The sequence below is a fragment of the Hyla sarda genome, chromosome 2 (assembly GCF_029499605.1).
Source record: "Hyla sarda isolate aHylSar1 chromosome 2, aHylSar1.hap1, whole genome shotgun sequence".
NCBI lineage: Eukaryota > Metazoa > Chordata > Amphibia > Anura > Hylidae > Hyla > Hyla sarda.
Genome location: NC_079190.1, coordinates 455,291,374 through 455,307,908, shown reverse-complemented (window position 1 = coordinate 455,307,908; position 16,535 = coordinate 455,291,374). Strand labels below are relative to the sequence as shown.

At 41.1% G+C, this 16,535-nt stretch overlaps 1 protein-coding gene across 4 annotated transcripts in view; it reads right to left on the bottom strand.

Annotated features, from left to right (window-relative positions):
• Positions 1-16,535, bottom strand: part of ROBO1 (roundabout guidance receptor 1) — a 1,216,262-nt gene that overhangs the window by 409,482 nt on the left and 790,245 nt on the right. The window lies entirely within an intron of this gene.

Here is a 16,535-nt window from a genome sequence, read left to right as displayed (position 1 = left end):
CACGCCGGTGAGTTGGGGGAAGCTGGGCCTATCCATTAGCTGCAACAGCCACTGTAGTTATTCATGGCGGACATTTACATCATAGATGACTATGCAGGATTGAGAGTTGCCTTTTGCTCACTGTATCAGATATTCAAAGTGTTTCATAGTTTCATTACTCTTCTAGTCTTTCTCTTGACGTGTTTTGGCTCCATGTTACTCTTCTCTTCTATTTCTTGACCGGAAGCAGCCTTATATCTGGTGTCTTCAAAGAACCTCTCTGTCCATAGTTGTTTCAGAAATTGTCCAGTATTAACGGCCAAAGGTACATATGTTCATCTTTTTTCTTTTTTTTAAGATCTGAGGCACGTCCTCTCAAATCACCCAAGTGCAAGTAAAAAGTGCAAAGTGTTCACACAAAAAAAATGTACACGAGGATGCGGTCCATCGCAAGCCCTTCTCCAAAAGGAGAGAGACCTCCCAATTAACCAAACCCTTCCCCTCCGGGCCAAAAGGTACCTGCAACGTTCAAGGTAAAATGTCTCCTTTTGCCAAAGCTCTTGGCAAACAACTAGGTCCAAAAGTGCTTTTGGCAAACAACTAGGTGTTAGCCAGGTTGAAGCCAGTAAAACCGGTTTGTTGACCCTGTAGAAACAGGGACACCCTTGGCATGGCAGGGATGGGAGGACCCTAGTGGCCACACACATCTCCCCTAGATCTGCAGGAGGGACACCAATAAGGGCTACCGCACTCTGACCAATCCTAGTGGACATAAAAAGAACACAAACGTGAGCACAGTGACAAAACATAAATAATAAATAAGTGAATGTGCGCAGTGTGATACTCTTCCAGATCTATAAAAATTCCTCTGCAGGTAAACAGTCATAAAGCCGGAACGCTAGAGGTGTGTGCTCAGAAGAGTGAGAGATAAAAGTGCATGCTATGTGCCATCTTTCAAGAGGAGTCACTACTCCCAAGTGAATTCCAGCACCCTGGGGTCACCACTCCCAGGGCACTTTTGCACCTCGGCTATTACTCTACCTGAACCTTAGGGCGAGATCCAGAGGGTACAGGTCGCTTCAGGGTCTGTCCGGGCATGCTGGGTGTTGTAGTTTTGCAACATCTGGAGGTCCGCAGGTTGTAGACCACTGTCCTATACTTTACATTGCACGGATCCCTCAACATGCGATGGTTTCAACAAACGATGGTCCGTTTGGAACAGATTACCATCGTATGTTGAGGGACCACTGTATTAGCTGGTGGTCTCTTCAAGAAGAAACACTACCATGTTTACTGCAATGGATGGTTATGCCCATAAGTTTTAGCTTTGTCCGATAGTACCTCAGCCCTACTCAGTATGGAGACGACTGCATTGGGTTTATCCCTTTCTATCTGCTTCTCTAAGAAGTGTCAAGACTCAATTTATTGCAGGACTGGCCAACCATCTAATGTATATATTGGTCTCCAGAGTTTCCATGACAGCACATTCCATCTGAACATCCGGATGTTGGATTTCAACTATATGATCCTTTTGGTCTTTCGAAGATAAATTGCCAATAGAGGAGTCTGACAGCAGCTTCCTTCTCCCCCTTAGTATACATGCACACTTGGATGAGTAGAGTGGGCATGTGTATGCTGGAAATGGGAGAAATCAATATAATATATACAAACTATCTAAAATGTAAATCCTGCTTGAGGAAGGGCTTCAATGTACAATGCACCCAAGAAATCATTGGAAGCTAAAACTAGTTAGTGGTTCTCATATTAGTAAAATATCAGAAGAATCAAATGGTTTTTTATTGACTTTTATTTAACAGAATTCATAAACTGAGGCTATTTACTTGTATTAAAATACTCTATGAAATAAGGTTGTAAAATATGTCATAGTAGTAGAATCTAAGGATATTTAAACACCTACATCATATCTTAGTGGACATAGACCACCCATTAGGTAACCAGTCGTGTAGGTCTTTGTAATGTTCTACAGCTAGATGCCAATTTACCTTTTTGTTCCCCATCCCTCTCGGTAGTGATCTGTGATCTATCTCTTGTATTATATGTCTTGATTATTTGTTTGTTGTCAGTGCAGTCACTTGATATCATGTTACCGCTCCTCTGTGCCTTATCTTCTGTGCACATCTTTTCCCATCTCTTCTCACAAGTCACATCGATATTCTGTTTCCTTTTTCCCCTCTTTGTTTGTTTTCTTGTTTATTGCCTATTCTACATGCGACCTGGAAATGAATGCCTGTATATGTTTAGTGCTGGTTGCGGTTTAATTTATGAGAAAAAAACAATAACACTTAAGTCAAAAAGCTTGTTTATTAGCAATTCAGGTCCTAATAGTCACACAATTTCTTGGATAGATCAGGCAAATATGAAGACAGGGAGTAAAAATAAACATAAATTTTGTTAAGTTTTGCTGGGGGTTCTTTTAACATAAAAAAATAAACCATACTCACCTATCCCAATCTCCTGCTGCTGTCGTTTCAATGCCTCCTAATTCCTGCTCGTCACTGCTACTTCCTAGTTCTGAGAGAAGTCACCTTAGCGGAAACTGCCAGCTCAACCAATCCTTGGCCACAGCAGTGTCCGTCTCAAACAGTGATTGGCTGAGAGTGCAGTCCCTGCTGCGGCGGTGACAAGTGGGAACTGGTAGGCATCAGAACGGCAGGATTGGGGATGATAAGAATCTCTTATTTTTTGGATGAGACACCCTAAGAAATGTATATCAACAAAACAAAATCTCCAAAGCCAACCCCTTATCTAGGTGTTTTAACCTTTGGTAATTAACCCTCCTGTACTGCCATTGTGGTAATCTGCAAGATACCAGTGTGAAACCGGCCTTTTTTTTTAAATTTGGGTGGAGGGGGGGGGGGGGGGGTGTTAACTTTTGAGCCAATACCGGCATGGTGCTGTTTTTGACCTATTCTAATCTCATACAGTTGTAAAGGTAGCCGTATACATACTGTATAATAGATGGTGGCTAAATGCATGTTCAGCAAACAGCTATCTCATCCAGTCCCACCATACATATAAATTCAAGTGTTCATGTATTCTGAATGGGCAGGGGAGGGGCAGTTAAAATGAATGCCTTATTCTTCTCTTCTTCTCTCCTCCAACTTTATCTGCCAGGGTAGGTTTGAGAAGCCCTCATACACAGTAAATGTGGCCATCACACATCTTTTGTGTAGGGGTGTGTGGTGGAGTCAGGGTGATGCAAGTTGGTGTAGTTTCCCAGGGGTAGATGGTATTAACCCCTCAATGTTCGTGATGCCAGGGTGTGGTTTTAACAGAGAACCACCCGAACGGTAGCACCACTAGTCCTAGTTAGGCAGGGCAAATGAGAGTCCAAGGCCAGGTCAGGGTTAATGGTAGCTTTACAGAGGTAGACAGATGGTACAATTTTTACAGCTAGGCCAGGATCCCAGAGAGGTGACCAGCAACACAAGGGACCTCGCAGCTTCCTAGGACTTGCAATGACTTGGATAAACTTTAGCACAGCCACGCTGACTATAATAGATGTGATTTGACTGAAGATAGTGACAGCAGATATAGATGACTTAACTTACTGACTTGTGGCTGTAGTTTAGGCTTGAGGCCTCCAGATGTGCTGGACACTGGCTCTGAGACATCTAGAATGGACTTGACCTCAAAATCCAATAGCGTGTAAGAGCAAAGAGGCAGATTGCAGCTCCTCCCTTCCTTATAAAGGGGGCTGAGCAAGGAGCCCATAGGCTAGCTGTGGGTCATCTGGTCACCTGGTGCTCTCTGGGTAAGAAAACATGTGACTTTAACATGTGACAACCATTGTCATGTGACTAATGACCTTGTGACCATATCAAATTTCCTTTACATTCAATGTTCAACTAATTACATTATGGGGGAACACTGCAGGTGAGCCCTGAGGACATACAGAGACTCAAGCTAATAGGACTGTAGGATGATATACTGTACTGGGACATTACAGGGGCGTTAAAGGGGTACTCCACCCATAGACATCTTATCCCCTATCCAAAGGATAGGGGATAAGATGTCTGATCACGGGAGTCCTGCCGCTGGGATCTCAGCTGTGGCACCAGACATCTAGTGCATTGAGCGAACTTTGCTCTAAACCAACGCCGGGTGCAGCAGGGAGACCACAGGGGTCCCCAGCGGCTGGACCCTAACGATCAGACATTTTAGCCCCTATCCTTTGGATAGGGGATAATATTTCTAAGGGCGGTTTACCGCCTTAAGGGGTTCTTATTGTTCTAATTAAATATTTAATTTTTGTTTAAATTAATTTATGTTATGATGTTTATTTTATATGATGTTTATGATTTATAAGAAGTACTTTTTTATTGCTTTGCTTTGTAAAAAACATATGCACATTTTTCTAGTGTAGCATTCACAGTAGATCATCTTTCTACCCACCCTTGGCCCAACGATGTTAATCCAAAGCATCATGAGCCCTTTAAGCACAGTGGGTGCTGGCATTTGCCCAGGTTTGCCTGCTACTAACATCAGCTATCATGGCATAAATGTGTAAAATAGATGCTAAGTAGCTAATTTAAATAATACTAATCTATTAGAAGAGTGCCATTCGGGGTCCTGGCATGGTGAATGTCACATATGTTAATAAACAAGTCTCATTTCCATCTTGGATGACTCTTGGCCAGACAGCAGCCACAAGAGAACATAACTGGCATTGCTCCTGCATACAAATTCTAGGCATCATAAGTTATTTACTAAGAATCCATTGAATTATAACAGGTCCACCAGCCATGAACAATAGACTTCTGCTCATAGGTGGCAGAAATGTACAGGCGGCTCTATATTATGTCTACAGAATATCCTTTTAGTATAAAATGACTTTTTATTTAACAATATTAGAGTTCTTTGCAATATGATGTTTTAAAGGAAATCTGTCATCGGTTTTATGCTGCCCACTGCTTACTCCTCTCTGCTTTACATTGGCAATCTTTCATTTAAAGAGAACCTGTCCTCAGTTTTATGCTGTCCAAACTGCGGGCAGCATAAAACAGGTGCAGACCGAAACACTATGAATTACTATAAGACGCTTGGGTGTTTCAGAGTAGTCATTGTTTAAAAATGCCAGTGGGACCCGGGTAACTAGCCCTTGGTAACTACATGAGGGAGAAATGTGTCACTCAAGCCGGACGGGTGGGAACAGCCGCTAGGACCCACCTAGAGCACTAGTTACCCATGTTCCCGGCAGCATTTTTAAACTATCTTTATTCTGAAATGCCTGAGCTTCACAGAGATATTCATATCGTCCCAGGATCCCGATGCTCACATCAGTTTTATGCTGCCCATGGTCTGAGCAGCATAAAAGTGATGATCGGTTCCCTTTAACCCCTACAGGACCCATGATGTACCGGTACGTCATGAGTCCACTCCCGTTCTATAACACGGGGCCACGGCGTAGCAGGTCGGGCCCGGCCTCTAACAATGATCAGGACCCGTGGCTAGAAGCGCACGGCACTGATCGCGGTACTGTGCGCTATATACCCTTTAGACGCGGCGTTCAAAGTTGAACGCCACGTCTAAAGTGAAAGTAAAACAATGACCGTTAGCTTAGGGGGCTGTTCGGGATCGCCGCAGCAAAATCGCGGCATCCCGAACAGCTGTGACACAGCAGGAGGGTCCTTTACCTTGCCTCCTGGTGTCCAATCGCGAATGACTGCTCAGTGCCTGAGATCCAGGCATGAGCAGTCAAGCAGCAGAATCATTGATCAATGGATTCCTATGAGAAACCAGTGATCAATGTAAAAGATCAGTGAGTGCAGTGTTATAGTCCCCTATGGGAGATATAACATTGCAAAAAAAAGTGAAAAAAAAAGAAAAAGTGAATAAAGATCATTTAACCCCTTCCCTAATAAAAGTTTGAATCACCCCCCTTTTCCCATAAATAAATAAAAAAATGTGTAAATAAAAATAGATATAAACATATGTGGTATTGCCGCGTGTGGAAATGTCCGAAATATAAAAATATATTGTTAATTAAACAGCATGGGCAATGGCGTATGCGCTAAAAAATTCCAAAGTCCAAAATAGTGTATTTTTGGTCACTTTTTATATAATGAAAAAATGAATAAAAAGCGATCAATACGTCCTATGAATACAAAAATGGTACCGCTAAAAACTTCAGATCACGGTGCAAAATATTAACCCTCATACCACCCCATATGTGGAAAAATAAAAAAAAGTTAAAGGGTTCAGAAGATGACAATTTTAACCCCTTAAGGACCGGGCATTTTTCCGTTTTTGCTCTTTCGTTTTTTTTTCCTTACCTTTAAAAAATCATAACTCTTTAAATTTTGCACCTAAAAATCTGTATTATGGCTTATTTTTTGCGCCACCAATTCTACTTTGTAATGATGTCAGTCATTTTACCCAAAAAATCTACTGCAAAATGGGAAAAAAAAATTATTGTGCGAAAAAATGGAAAAAATACAGCCATTTTGTAACTTTTGGGGGCTTCCATTTCAACGTAGTAAATTTTTCGGTAAAAATTACACCTTTTCTTTATTCTCTAGGTCCATACGGTTAAAATGATACCCTACTTATATAGGTTTGATTTTGTATTACTTCAGAAAAAAATCATAACTACATGAAGGAAAATTTATACGTTTAAAATTGTCATCTTCTGACCCCTATAACTTTTTTATTTTTCCGTGTTCAGGGCTCTATGAGGGTTAATTTTTTGCGCCATGATCTGAAGTTTTTGTTGGTACCATTTTTGCATTGATCTGACTTTTTGATCGCTTTTTATTCATCTTTTCATGATATAAAAAGTGACCAAAAATACCCTTTTTTGGACTTTTTTTTGCATAACATTGAATTTACTGATCTTTAACACTGTTCAATGCATCTCCATAGCATAGCATTCAATCAGCGATCAGACTGCAGGAAGGAAGGTAAGAGACCTTCCTCCTGAAGTACAGTAACCCCCCGACCTACGATGGCCCCGACATATGATAAAATCGACATACAATGCTTTTATATGTCGGGGCCATCGCATTAACTGCTATCCGACAGCGCAAAATGCTTAAGCTGCTGTCGGATAGCAGTTTAAGCATCCCTGGCAGGTTCGCTTACCTATTCCCGCTGCTCCGGGTCCACTTCGCGATCCTCCGGTGTCTTGCGCATCTTCTCCAGGGTCCGGGCCTTGCTTTCCGGCATCGTTATTACGTCACTACGCACGCCGCGCCGGCGCAGCAGCGTAATAACGTCACCAGAAAGCAAGGCCCGGACCCTGCACAAGATGCGCAAGACACCGGAGGATCGCGAAGAAGACACGGGAGCAGTGGGACAGCATCGGGAGCCCCTGGAACAGCAGCGGGAGCGATGAGGTCCTGGTGCGGATCGGCGGGGACAGGTAAGTACAGCTTCCTATACTTTACATTGCACAGATCCCTCAACATACGATGGATTCGACAAACGATGGGTCGTTTGGAACGAATTACCATTGTATGTTGAGGGACCACTGTACAGCTGTTATACCGCGGCGAACAGCTCCCTGAGCTAGCCGGGCACTTTTACTTTCACTTTTAGCCACGTGGCTCAGCTTTGAGCGCGCGGCTAAAGGGTTAATAGCGCGCGGCACCGAGATCAGTGCTATTAGAGGCGCTATTAGAGGCGGGTCCCGGCTTCACTATGATGCCGGGCCCGCCGTGATATAATGCGGGGTCACCGAGGGACCCTGCTTTATATCACGGGAGCGGAACCAAGGACGTACTCATACGTCCTTGGTCCTTAAGGGGTTAAACGTTTAAATTTTCCTGCATGTAGTTATGATTTTTTCCAAAAGTAAGACAAAATCAAACCTATATAAGTAGGGTATAATTTTAATCTTATGAACGTACAGAATAAAGAGAAGGTGTCATATGTACCAAAAATGTACTGTGTAGAAACGGACACCCCCCAAAAATTACAAAATGGCGTTTTTTTTTTTCATTTTTGTCTCACAATGATTTTTTTTTTCTGTTTCGCTGTAGATTTTTGGGTAAAATGACTGATGTCATTACAAAGTAGAATTGGTGGCGCAAAAAATAGGCTAACATATGGATTTTTAGGTGCAAAATTTAAAGAGTCATGATTTTTTAAAGGTAAGGAGGAAAAAATGGAAAAACCCCAGGTCCTTAAGGGGTTAAAGGACTTATATTAGACTTAGGCTGTTGGTGTATAAATATGGTACATCTTTCAATACTTCATACCACTTATTAGTTTAATTTGTTTGCACCAGAATTATCTGCCAAAATGTTGCCACAATTTTAGAACATTTTGTTGCATGTTATGTATACTCTGGTAGATAGCTTACCATTAGTCTGGGCTATTTTAATGAGACTCAATAGTGTGATGTGCTGAGCTATTGGGTCCCGTTAAAGGGAACTCCGGTGGAAACAAGTGGAGAACAAATGTTCAAACGTTTTCAAATCAATTGGTGCCAGAAAGTTAAACAGATTTGTAAATTACTGTACTTATTACTGTACTTCCTGTACTTATTAGCTGCTGTATGCTCCTCAGGAAGCTGTGCAGTTCTTTCCAGTCTGACAACTGTGCTCTCTGCTGACACCTTTGTCCATGTCAGGAACTGTCCAGCTTAGACGAATATCCCAACAGAAAACCTCTCCTGCTCTGGACAGTTCCTGACATGTACAGAGGTGTCAGCAGAGAGAACTTCACAAATTTCTGTGTAGTATACCTGTAATATACAGCAGCTGACTAGAAGGATTAAGATTTTTACATAGAAGTAATTTTACAAATCTGTTTAACTTTCTGGAGCCAGTTGATTTGAAGGCGATAAACCAGCCTTGGTGGATATGCACAATTTATAAAATTGATATGCCAGTGATCATGCCCAAGTGGACTAGACGCGTTTCAGGGTTATTTAATGTAACCCTTTCCTCAGTAGTCATATGACTACTGAGGAAAGGGTTACATTAAATAACCCTGAAACGCGTCTAGTCCACTTGGGCATGATCACTGGCATATCAATTTTATAAATTGTGCATATCCACCAAGGCTGGTTTATCGCCTTCAAACTACTAAGACCATCAGGACATCTAGTCCGACATCAGTCCGGTCCACTATTGCCAACTACCTCCAGTGCAACAAACCCGGCTCCAGCAGCAGCTGACGTCACACGCCGCCAACACGAGGTGAGCTCCTCGTATCCAGTGTATGGCCCTGATTCCATCTAGCCAGCGGTGAGGACTTACCATCTCTAGCGCCTGCCAGCGCCAACGTCCTCCCGGCGATCTGCAATCACCGGCGCCTGCCAGCGCCAATCGCCTCCGCTCTCACCAGGACCATACTGGACTCTACCAATACCATCTGGAACGTTGCACAGAGGACGCAGTGTACCAGCACCATCTACACACTGTGAAAACAGCGCCTCTTACCCAGGCTGCTACCAAAAGGATCGGTAACACTCATTTGAAACTGTCATAAATTGTTGAACTATTATAAGGATACATTATATTCTAAAGAGGGAAACGATTATACAGGCACCCTCAGCTACATTTTACTTATTGCGCAGTGGGTGCCTAGATATTAGCGGTTAAATACCAGCTGCACTCACTATATGCCAGTGATATTATCATGCCATTAACATTATTTTAATTTTTGGTATTATTGTCACTTCATATTTTCATGTACATTATTACCTAAAGGTTGTTTTTATTGTATATGTTCTTCTCACATGGGCCCTGTGAGAAGTAACTAACTACAGTCTATTTATCCTATTTTAATAAATTGTTTATACTATTATCATTGAAGCACGATCCAGACAATCATTCATTTAATATTTTCCCATTTAATATCCATACCATTAATTACTCACTTAGAAGGTCCGGGCAACTTTTTACTAATTTACAAATCTGTTTAACTTTCTGGCATCAGTTAATTAAAATAATAATAATAATAATAATAATAATAATAATAATAATAATAACAATAATGTTTTCCAGGGGAGTACCCCTTTAATTAAAACTCCAGATCCCTTTTTCTATTCTCCGAATTGAACCAAGAAGCAACCAGGCCTAAATTTCCATGCTTCTATTTATTTATTTTTTCTATAAAACAGGAATTCCAGTTCTCCTCGGAGCAGTTATAAAAAGATATTAGACCTCAATGTACAATATTATTAATGAATATAGAAACAATCCCCCCTCTCCGCTTCCTTGGCTTTTTGATATTGTTATTTTTTGCTACTGAATCAACCACAGCACTAAGTCTTATTTGGTTTTTCGGCACAAGTGTTGAGGGGCCCCTATTACAGACAAAAACAAACTTCACCTAAGCAGAAAATTGCCACATTTTTTATTAATTTCTTCCAAAAGCGCTGGAAGTGCCATATTAGTCGACAAGGAGAGTCCTGTTTACTCGGACAATGTTGTGTCGTGTCACAAGCTCTGCACTGTTTACTTTAATATTAAAAGATACATGTCAACTGGTAAGAGAGAGCTTCATGCAAAGCCGCATCCAGCTGTTAAAATACAGAGGTCACATATACGTCCAGGCTTGATATAGCGGTAGGTTCACTTGTGTTTGTTTTCCTAATCCTAGTTATAACTGGAGTAGTCTATCTCCCCGTTCTATAAGTCCCTACGATGCTCTTGTAGAGGCTGAAAATAACATTGTTTACCCTGCTGAAATAGTCTCCGGATTTAGATCTTATTAAATAAAAATAAAATGTTATGGGATTTAATGGGAAAACTCACTGAAATTGATTAAACAAGATAAATAATTTTTTTTAGGCTATATAGCGTTCATTTATTTCTGATGAAGACAAATATAGTTTCCTGGAAACACAGAAAAGTCAGAGCCAGATATTAATTCAATTCAGGTGTTCAGAAAGTCACTAATGCTTGCGCGCTGGTTCCACGGATTCTGTCATAGAAAAACATGTTAAAGGGGTTTGCATAGTATTAGGAAAATGTAGGAAAAAGTTTTTTCTTTCCAGAAAAAGGTGCTACTCTTGTTCATGGTCTATTATTTCAGCTCCACCCTATAAAAGGGCCCAATAAACACGGATTGATTGACAGCTGAAGAGTGCAATATCGCCCTGTGTAAGGGTATATTCAGGGCCGGTTGTGCCTATAGGCAAACTAGGCCGCTGCCTAGAGCTTCCTCTTGATGGGGGCACCGCTCTGCCCGCTGCACAAAAAGTTAGTAGCCAGCCAGCATCTGAAGCTACCGCCGCTCGTGGCTTTGAGTTCCCTGCTGCAGATTTGCTGCAGTGGAATTTCTTTAGCCGAAAATCTGTCACGGGAAACTGTCAAGTAACCTGCTCATGTGAACCTACCCTAGTAGAGACAGTGATCATTCACTGGGTGATACTTTTGTTCTTTGTCTGTTGACCGCTCCAACAAACATGTGTACTAGGAGATATGTAGGTGACAAACAATTGAAGCTAAGGGACCGACATGCAACCCCTCCTGCACGATGGTTGAACCTTTCAATAGAATCTTTAAATGAACACCAATCTAGGAAATCGGTTCTCCATTACGGTGAGTGTTGGGTCATGTAATAGGGATTTAAGGGGGTATTTTGGGCAAACATATTCTTTCCCCTATCCAAAGGCATAGGGGATACGATGTCTGAACGCGCGGGGCCCGCTGCTGAGACCCCCCACGATCTCCCTGCAGCACCCGCATTCTATACGGGGACTGTGTCTCTAGTTTCGGAAACCTCCAGGTTTCCGGGACTGGGGACGTGACGTCACACCACGCCCCCTCCATTCATGTTTATGAATCCTTTGGATAGGGGATAAAATATTTTTTCCCGGAATACCCCTTTAAGGGAATAGGGCTGAGCTGCAAGGCCAGAAACAGTCAAATAGAAAGAATGATGCTGTTTTTATAAGAAAGTAGCCATGTTTTCTTATTTCATGCAACCACTTTAAATAGTATTAAATTCTCCAATTAAAACTTTTAAAAGCCCATGTATACATTACAATGTCTTATAACCTGGATATATTCAGCATGAACTATATAAATAATTAAAGGGGTTGTCCACGGAGCAGAAAAGCAGAAGCTGGAAAAATATCCTTTAAAGAGTACCTGTCACCAAATAAGCTGTTCTAGACTAACTCAGGCTATGTTCTCTAAGCTGTGTATTGTACCTTTCTTCTTGCTCACATGGGGACCACTTCCACCCTCACATGGTTGCAGTGCTGTGATGAATAGAAGACCTCAGGCTCTGTGCATGTTTCAGTCTGTGTTGCTATCAGTGAGGCTCTCTGCAGCTTATAGTCTATTCAGCTTTCTGTGAAAATCTGTGGAGCTTTCACTTTCTGTGCAGCTGTCAATCAAGCTCAGTGCAGCCAGAAGCACTTACCCTGTCTTACCCCACTAAAGTTTTGTGACTTTTCACTTTTATTTCACATTTATTCTAAAAGAACATACCATGTGGTGATTTTAGTTAATATCAAGCAGTGGTCGGAAATTTATGGTGTGTAACTTTTACAGTTTGATGCAACTGTGCTGAGGCACAAATATACACCAACTCTGGCTTATAAAAATGACTGTGAATAGCATTTTTAGAAAATCGCACATTTTGGCACACAGGGTTAAAAGTTGCAGAGGAGGCACCATAAAAGTACTGAAGTAAAAAATGAGTACCAGAACTATATCACATGCCCTGTACCATGTAATAAATTTGGTGCATGTACACAGTTTCCACCATACAAACTAAATGTGTAAAAAGATGTGCACATACACAACTATCGAGGAATTCCCCTCGCTGTTCACAGTCAGTGTTCCAAGGCAGGTCCGGGCTGGTGTAGATCTGTACCTCAGTTTGTTTATTGTGCTTAAAGTTGCGACAAACTAAAGTTGCACATCATTTTTTACCACTGCATCATATCAATTGAAATCATGACTTGGTATGTCCATTTAAAAAAAGAATCTAAGTTAAAAGCCGCAAAACTTTGGCACAAAAAATCTCTGTGCTAAAAACAAAAAAAAAAAATGGAGTAAAACAATAAACAAATTGTCTCCATAATGTTTACCAGTAGGATTATACAAACAAAACCATAAAAGTCCATGGGTACCGTATTCTAGCTCCATTTGAATGTGTGAATGCAAGAAAAAAAGAGACCGCACACCGGCACCTCGTGTATTACCCAAGGACAAAAGGAGAAAAAAGCCACAGGGACAGACGCCTCTGATAGATGGACACTCACCTCAAGTGAGTGATCAGAGCGCTTATCACCCCAGTTCCGTACTAAGGTACTGAGATTGATCAATCAAAAGAAGGGGGTGGTGACCTCCGAAACGCGTCATTGTGCCGGTATTTTTTTATTTTATGTATTAAAACGCTTGGAAGTATCTCTGAAGTTATTTCCTTCTTCCTTGACCAGAAGTAGCAGCGCCAGGTACAAGGGGTTTTGGCCCCACCATATTGGATACAGTTGAAGGTTGTACTGACTCACAAAAATCCAGTGAGGAAAAGACCTAATAAAAACCTTTATAAGCTAACAGAGGAATTTTATATTTTATACACTCATAGATCTAATAAAACTAATAGAAGAAAACAGTGTCTCACATACCTTGTATATCTAATAAATCAAACAAACAAATAAACAAATTAGAACCCATGAAAATAATTAAAGATAAATGAATCCCTACTAACTGTATCCGAGGAAACAAAGATAAATATTGCAGCTGTTAAGTAAATTATTCCTTTTTCTATTAACCAGGGGTTTGGCAGGAGCTAATAATCAGAATATGAAGATAAAGAATTCTGCATCTCAATTTTTTATTTTTTTTCTTATTTTTAGAGTCCCATTTTAGAATAGTGTTAAAAATTCTAGAACAGACCAGGATGTGGTTTTTAATCATTTTCTAATTTTCACACTTTCTGAGGATTCCTTCATATCTTGAAGATAGCTGGAGACACCGTACACTTAATTTTCCATACGATTACCCACGGAGTAGCGCTATACTTCAAATTTAATGAAGAGATATTTTAGCTATCACATGTGAAACACACCATTTATATCTATTAGGAGGTCATTTATAAAATCAATAAGGGCTGCAGGATATAAACAAATGCATCACGGAAGGAGTACTTAAAACCCATCACCAGGCAACCCGGATCACAAATATATTCAGATGATGGATACGCAGAACACATTTTTGTTTGAGAACCCATCATTTTGTTATAATAAAATATGGATGAAGAGCTGTCAATCCTTTTCGAGAGGTTGCGGCCCATTGCAGGTGATGGTAGTTATAGAAAGTGACTGAAAAAAACCTCTGTATGGATTCATTTGAGCTTGTCCTATTTCGGTAATGAGTTTGCCCACCTTTGGGGGTCATTCTTGCAAGTGCTGAATAGTGATGAGGGGAGGGAGAGAGCATGCAGCAGAGATTTCTCTATAACTGAGAACGTGCTTGGAGAATAATTTTAGTACGCAACAAAAGGGTATGTAAATAAAGCCCGATACACGTGACAAAGCTGTATGCACATTCTTATGGTGCTGTATTACAGAACTATTCTCTCCTATTCTCTGCTATGTTGTATCCGCACATAAAAGCTATGCTACAAATGGAGATAACCACTGTACAGTGTCCCCTTAAGTTACAATTTGCATTGGTTCCAGGACGACTATTGTATGTTAAGACCATAACTCTGTGGAAACCCGGTATTTGGTTCTGAATCCCCAAAATGTCATCCAAAAATAGGATAAATTGAGAATTAAGGAAAAGTAAGTAGATAAGTAATACAGATAAAGCAAGTCCTTAACTCCTTAAAGGACATGTCCTGTGCTCACTTTTCTTATTGTATCTGTTCCGGGCTGCAAAAAAAAAAGAAAATAAGCTTTCTCTTGCCTGCCTAGGCTCCCCCCGTGCTCCGGTACAGGCGTTCGGCCCCCGGGCTGTATTCTTCTTACTTCCTGTTAGCCCGGCAAGTCACACGGAGCATCAGCCTATCACTGGCCGAGGCGGGACATCGCTGCGGCAGGTGATAGGTTGAAGCTCCGTGTGACGTGCCGGGCTAACAGGAAGTAAGAAGAATACAGCCCGGGGACCGAACACCGGTACTGAAGCACCGGGGGAGCCTAGGCAGCTAAGAGAAAATTTGTTTTCTTTTATTTTTCAGCCCGGAACGGATAAAATAGCTTGCAGGACACCAGAAGGATCCCTACCTGCCTCATGCGTGTCCTATCGCCGAATGACTGCTCCATGCCTGAGATCCAGGCAGGAGCAGTCGAGCGGCGATAACACTGATCAATGCCATGTTAATGCATGGCAGTGAACAGTGTAAGAGATCAGAATGTGCAGTGTTATAGTCCCCTATAACATTGCAAAAAGAAAAAGTGAAAAAAAAGTGTTAATAAATGTGATGTAACCCCTTCCTTAATAAAAGTCAGAAACACCCCCCTTTTCCCATAAAAAACAACTATGTAAATAAAAATAAATATAAACATGTGTGCTATCGCCGCATGCGTAAATGTCCAAACTATAAAAATGTATCGCACGGTCAATGGCGTACACGTAAAAAAATTCCAAAGTCATTTTTTTGGTCACTTTTTATAACATAAAAAATGAATAAAAAGCAATCAAAAAGCCCAATCAAAACAAAAATGGTACAGATAAAAACTTCAGATCTCAGCGCAAAAAATGAGCCCTCATACATCCCCATATGCAGAAAAAATAAGTTATAGGGGTCAGAAGATGACATTGCATGACAAGACCACTGTATGCTGAAAATATTGTAACCTGAGGCCATTGGAAGTTTAGGGACCACTGTTTTTTGAAGTTCTGTAGCTCCCATGCAAAATTTACCAGTGTAACTACTGAAACTCTATTATAGTTCTTATGCTGCAAAAGACATTTGGGTTCACTAAGACAACAAGGAGAGATGCTACCTCTGCAGCCCTTAGATATACCATTGTGCTACAATTTATTTTCTCACATGTTCCATTGTTTTCTTATGGATCTGTGTTCCAGGGGTCCATGATATTGCAACTACAGACTGCTGTGGGTACAACTTTTACTTCCATTTGCCTCAATTTTTTCAATAGAAGAATACAATTGTAACCTGTGCCAATACATGTTGTATCACACTAGTAAGCAATGCATTCAAAAAAGCAACTAATGAAGAACTGCATTTCTTTTAGGAAGAGCATATAGGTATCTGGTGAGGCACAGAGTTCATGACAGTAACACATACCTGTAGGGATTATGTGTGTCGTCATGTAGGGACTATGTGCATGGATTTACCATTATGGTCATGGAAATGTCCATGGATAAAGCCCTATTACACTGGAAGATTATCTGCCAAACATGCCAATATCGCTCTGGGTATTAGGGCCAGCGATCAGCTGATGTACAAGCCAATGGCTTCTTTTTCACAGGTTGAAAAAAATCTGGAAGCAAAGGGCCACACAAACAATCCAGTGATCTTTCCTGCAGCCCTGACTACATGATTTTCCGGCAACGTCATAGGCTCTGTGAAGGAACACCAGTCTAGGAGATTGGTGCTTGTTTACAATGCACAATAGCCCATGAAAGTATTTATTAATAAAAGGGGCAAAA